Source organism: Bufo gargarizans, chromosome 3 (assembly GCF_014858855.1).
Source record: "Bufo gargarizans isolate SCDJY-AF-19 chromosome 3, ASM1485885v1, whole genome shotgun sequence".
NCBI classification, from domain to species: Eukaryota; Metazoa; Chordata; class Amphibia; order Anura; family Bufonidae; genus Bufo; species Bufo gargarizans.
This window is the reverse complement of record NC_058082.1, coordinates 142,210,054-142,216,089: the sequence shown is the minus strand read 5'-3', so window position 1 is coordinate 142,216,089 and position 6,036 is coordinate 142,210,054.

Sequence of the window (6,036 nt, the reverse complement as noted above, 5' to 3'; positions counted from 1 at the left end):
GGCAGATAAGAACCATTTGGCCCATCTAGTCTGCCCAATATACTGAATACATTGAATAACCCCTGGCCCTATCTTATATGAAGGATGGCCTTATGCCTATCCTATGCATGCTTAAACTCCGTCACTGCATATGCAGCTACCACTTCTACAGGAAGGCTATTCCATGCATCCTACTTATAGAAGTATTTCAAGCTTATTTTTAACAATCAAAGATGCAGCAAAGGCTGCAATATTAAGTCCTTTGCCCAAAATGGGTGTTTTTAAAAACCCTGAAAATTATTGCTGAATTTCTAGCTTAAATTGCGCAGTGACTTATGCTGCAAAGGCCACAGATGTAGGGTCTTGCCAAAAATGGGTGATTTTTTTAAACCCAGAATATAATTGCACATATGCTGTGCTGTTGTACAGAACTTGCATAAAATGGCTGGCGCTGCCGCCCACCTGTCTAACAGACGGATAATAGTTATTTTTTTGGATCACTAGGCTCAGGGCAGGGTAGAAAGATTGTGCACTGCACCCACAAAACCAAATCTAGGTAGATCGCTGCGTTATCAAGCACTTCTGATGAAAGATTCTGTCCTATTCTCTCCCTCACAGCAGCAGCATCCTTTCCTTACACTAGTAACAGCAGAGTGACATGCAGCGCTACGTGACTCCAGCTTATATAGAGTCTGGGTCACATGCTGCACTGGCCAATCACAGCGATGCCATTAGTAGGCATGGCTGTGATGGCTTCTAAGGGCACACAGTTAAACGCTTGTTGATTGGCTGCTCTGCCGAACACCGAACCCGAACTTTTACTGAAATGTTCAGGTTAAGGGTCCGAAAATCCGAACGTTCGGTATGAACCCAAACTTTACAGTTCAGGTTTGCTCAACACTAGTTATAACCCTATAATATACTTTCAATATAGTGCATTTGGGTAGTGCAGCATTTCTTTGCGGTTTTGCTACGTTACCTCAGCTACACAGAGTGACAAACGCCATTGGAACCAATCATTTCTACTGATGTGATATACCAGTTGCCTCCCCAAAAATGTGATTGAAGCAGGGGTGTTATATGCCAATTATATACTTTCCATATAGTGCATTTGGGTAGTACAGCATTCGTTTGTGGTTTTGCTGCTTTACCTCAGCTGCAGGTAGTGACAAACGAAATTGGAACAAATCATTTCGACTGCTGTGACATACCACCAGTTGCCCCCCCAAAAAACTGATTGAAGTATGGGTGTTATATACATTTTTATACTTTCTATATAGTGCATTTAGTTTGTGCAGCATTTGTTTGCTGTTTAACTGCGTTACCTCAGCTACACAGAGTGACAAACGCCATTGGAGCAAATAATTTCTACTGGTGTGATATACCAGTTGCCCCCAAAAAAAACTGTTCGAAGCAGGGGTGTTATATACCAATTATATATACTTTCTATATAGCGCTGTTGGGTAGTGCAGCATTTGTTTGCGGCTCTGCTGCGTTACCGCAGCTACAGATAGTGACAAACGACATTGTAACAAATAATTTCTAATGGTGTGATATAAAAGTTCCCCCCAAAAAGTGATTGAAGCAAGAATGTTATATACCAATTATATGCTTTCTATATAGTGTATTTGGGTAGTGCAGCATTTGTTTGTGGTTTAGCTGCGTTACCTCAGCTACAGATAGTGACAAACAACATTGGAGCAAATAATTTCTACTGGTGTGATATACCAGTTGCCCCCCAAAAAACTGTTTGAAGCAGGGGTGTTATCTACTAATTATATACTTTATACCTCGGCTACACAGAGTGACAAACACCATTGGAACAAATAATTTCTACTAGTGTGATATACCAGTAATTGAAGCAGGGGTTTTATATACCAACTATATACTTTCTATTTAGTGCATTTGGGTAATGCAGCATTTGTTTGCGTTTTTTGCTGCTTTACCTCAGCTACACAGAGTGACAAACTACATTGGAACAAATAATTCCTACTGTGTTTTCGTGTAAAGGATAGAAAGAAGTTTGTGTATAAGGTATTCTCACATCTGTGACAGGTCTCAGAAGGTTTGAAAGATTATCTACGCATTAGTGATCTGACAGCCTCTTTTGATTTCACGTTGTCTATGTGTTGCTGGTATGTCCACACCTCCTGTTCAGGTGTGGATCATGTGTCCTTTACCTCGCCCTATTTTGTCTGACTTTTCCCATCACTCCTTGCTTGGGATAGCTTCATTTGGTCTTGGAAGAGCTGGAGTGTGGTTCGTGTTGAAGTCCTGTTCATCCTTCATCCTCTGAAGTTATGTGTTCCATTTGTCGTGTTCTGTATTCCCCCTGGTTGTTTACTAGGCCTCAGTGAGACGGTAATTTCTTCACCAGGGAAGGAACGGATGGTCTCTGCCCTGTCATTATCTTTAGGGCATCTGAGGGTCACCAGGGTTTTCTAGGTTCCTGTGTAAGGGTATCTCTACCATCGAGAGGTGCCCATACGGATAGGAGTTAGGACCAGGAGCAGGGTTTTATAGGTGGTGACCCTTTTCCTTTCTAGTAGTGAGGCCTAGTGTCTTTCCCCTTCCTTCTTGATTGTCTTTTGGTGTTCTCCCCTACTACATCCGTGACAGGTATGTATTGTGTGTTTCTGTGTATGTGTGCAAGGGGTGCATTGTGATGGATGTCAATCCCCCCCCCCCCCTTGTCACTCTCTTCTTCCCCATCCCTCCCTTGTCACTCTTTTCTCCCCCTCCCTTGAAACACTCTCTTCTCCCCCCTCTCTCCCTTGTAACTCTTTTCTCCCCCTCCCTCCCTTGTCAATCTCACCCCCCTCCCTTGTCACTGCACTCCACTAACAACGGCCAGCTAGTTTGTAGCTCCTCCCACTCAACTTATTACCTAGATACCACACTAGCATTGCTCCTGTTGCCTCTTTGACATGCTCATGGATATAACATCACAATAAATAAAAAAGAATTGCATGGGCGTGGTCATGTCACCACATCCCAGAACAGAACATAGGAGCAATAAAGGTCATAGAAACACATTACAAATCTCATCTTCATAAATGATTATTTTAAAAGATGTTGATGCAAACCAGAAAACCCCTTTATGTCAAACAGCAGAGATATTACTTGCATTGGCTTGGGAAACATTCAGTATATTAAGAACAGTGTTCTTCTAATGTCTTGAAGTTTTTCACTGAGGATTAAAACTAAATGTAGCTACAGTGCAAAATACAGTATGTTATTTTGCTCTTTAATCTGCCCACAGAAGACCTTGTAAAAATATTACCACCTTGTAGTCCTTTGGAGTACAGCTCCAGATGGCGTACAAACCAAGGTACATTATTCATTGGGTCCTGGCATGTTATAATCAGGCTCCCCAAAAAATAATCAGGCTCCCTCATTTGTATGATTATTGATTGATCATCTGCACTATTCTTGTGAATCATTTTTGCTATTACTATGCCTTAGTAAATCTATTTTTACTGTATCTTAACTTGGCTTCATGTTAATTTATTTTGTCCACTGTAATCCTAAATACACCACAATGTGACAGCCTGACTTTCCCTTCCTCTCTTATTACTTCTTTACTAAGTCTTTTTCTATCAAATTATAAGACACTGGACATAACAGGAACATAGAAACACCTAATCACATGGTCAAGGACAGATGTACACATGCTACCACTATACAAATACCAATATATTCAATAATACCACAATAGAGTGACCATATAGTGGTCAAATACAATTTTTAAACAGGTGGTCCATAGAGTATTGCCATACTGCAGACCATAGAAGAGAATGCAGCAATCCTGACATGTCGGGTTTAGTAAATGTTCGTGTTTCCCCATAATATAACAGTTCATGAGAATATTTGCTTTTAAATCTACATTGTGCCATTTTTCAGCTATTCTTTCTAAAATTTGATTAAGAAATTAACAATCGATTGTTACTGTTCACCTTGTCAAAGGGGTAGTGCCCTTGCATATTCTGACACAGTAGGGACATGATAACACCCAGTTGGCAATGGCAATACAGAGTCCTAAGGAAAAATGCTTCAGAATTGTTATTCTACTTCCAAGTTTTACAAAACAATCGATCTTCTATAGGGTAGGGGCCCACGCACAGGTCACAATACATAAAAGTATTAAAAACAAAGAAGACCGATGGTGGACTGCTGGTATGTATTTATAAAGTGCGAGTGCAATAATCCTGATTGGTCATTAGTAGAAAGGTATATTTCACCAAACCACTATGGCCCAAAACTATATAATATAAAAGAACCCATATAAAAATTATGTTATTTTTTGATTACCTCAGTATTATAAGTGTTTGTGTACTTAATTGACCCACTCCTCTTGGTTGGTTCATGATATAGTTAGGGGTGGGCCCTGGACTTGATTCTGGGCTATATATTGGTTCCCCATCCATAGGATAATCTACCAATATGAGATTGGTAGAGATCCTACTTCCGGCACCCACCAATTCCGGGAATAAACAGTCTACGGAGCAAGAACACCACAGCTTCATATACTGTGTATGGCTGTTTTAGAGTACTGCAGCTCAGTTCCTGGGAGTCAAACCTATAGATAGGACATCAATATGTTGCCCTAACAGTCATATTAAAATGGGAAAAACCCTCCCAAAAATGTAACTTTATAATTATAGATTTTTAATATGTATCTGCAGTAAATCCTGTTGGCTCACAACTCAGGGGACACAATTTCATTTTTAACCCCTTAGTGCTATGTACAAATTTGGAGGCATTTTTTATTATTATCGTATTTAACTTATTTTTGGCTAAAAATCATATTTTCAATTGGCCTTTATTAAAAATATTGAGCCATTCTGTCAGAAAGGGTTAACTGTTTTTCTAACTATGCGACTGGTACTTTCACTTTGTGCTGGTCATGTAATTACCATTATCTCTAAACTACCGAGAGGTCATAAAAACTTTTTTAAGCCACATTGTTATCAGTAGTATTGAGCGCGAATATTCGGATAACGAATTATAAACGCAAATATCAGCACTTTGAGAATTTGTGAATATTTAGAATATAGTGCTATATATTTATTTATTTTTTCCATCTGAATACATGATTCCTCCCTGCTTCTTGCTTGTGGGCCAATGACGTCATTGGCCCACAAGCAAGAAGCAGGGGGAATGATGTGTTCACCTCAGATGGTAATAAATTAGGAATATTCTAAAAACAAATATATATCACTATTTTCTATAGTGCTATATATTTATTTTTGACCCACGCCTGTATTGAGCGCAAAATATTACCATATTACGCGATCATTGCCTTGCCGATTTTCGCGTAAAAAAAGAATGTAGAATATAACGAATATACGAATTCGCGAATATATGATGACTATTCTACAAAATATTTGCAAAATATCACAAATTCAACTATGACCCCTGCCGATAATCACTACTAATCAGTAAGATAAGGACTGAGCTTTAATGAGTGTTTATAATGTGAGAGGGCAGAGATAAGTAGTCCGTCTGCTCCCCAGATGACGGAAAAGACAGAAGATCCACAGACAGCTAGTAGGGCATCTCAGCTCTGTACAGAAAAAAGGATTCCATATTATTAATAAAGAACAATTGAAAACAATTTTTAGCTCAAAATAAGTACAATACAATGATAAAAAAAGAATTGCCCTCAAAGGTGTACATAGCCTTTAAGGACCAATAATATTTTCCTCCTTTGTGTTCCAGCAGTCATAACTGTTAGATGTTTTCTTCTAAATATTTTTGTTTTTATTTTTCAGGATTAGTTGTAGGTTTTTAAAGAACTATTTTGGGGTGTATATAGCATAGTAAATAACTTTATTTTATTTTTAATGGGAAAGATAAAAAAAAATGCAATTTTAACATTATTTTGTGGAATGTATTTACCACGTTCACTGTGTGGTAAAAAAACAGCATAACTTTATTAAGTCACTACAATTATGATAATGCCACTTTTCTATATATTTTGTTTTTACCTATTTTAACTATATGGGCAGCTGCTTTAGCTGCTAATATCTCTGGTTTGGTACCAGCTGGAGCTTT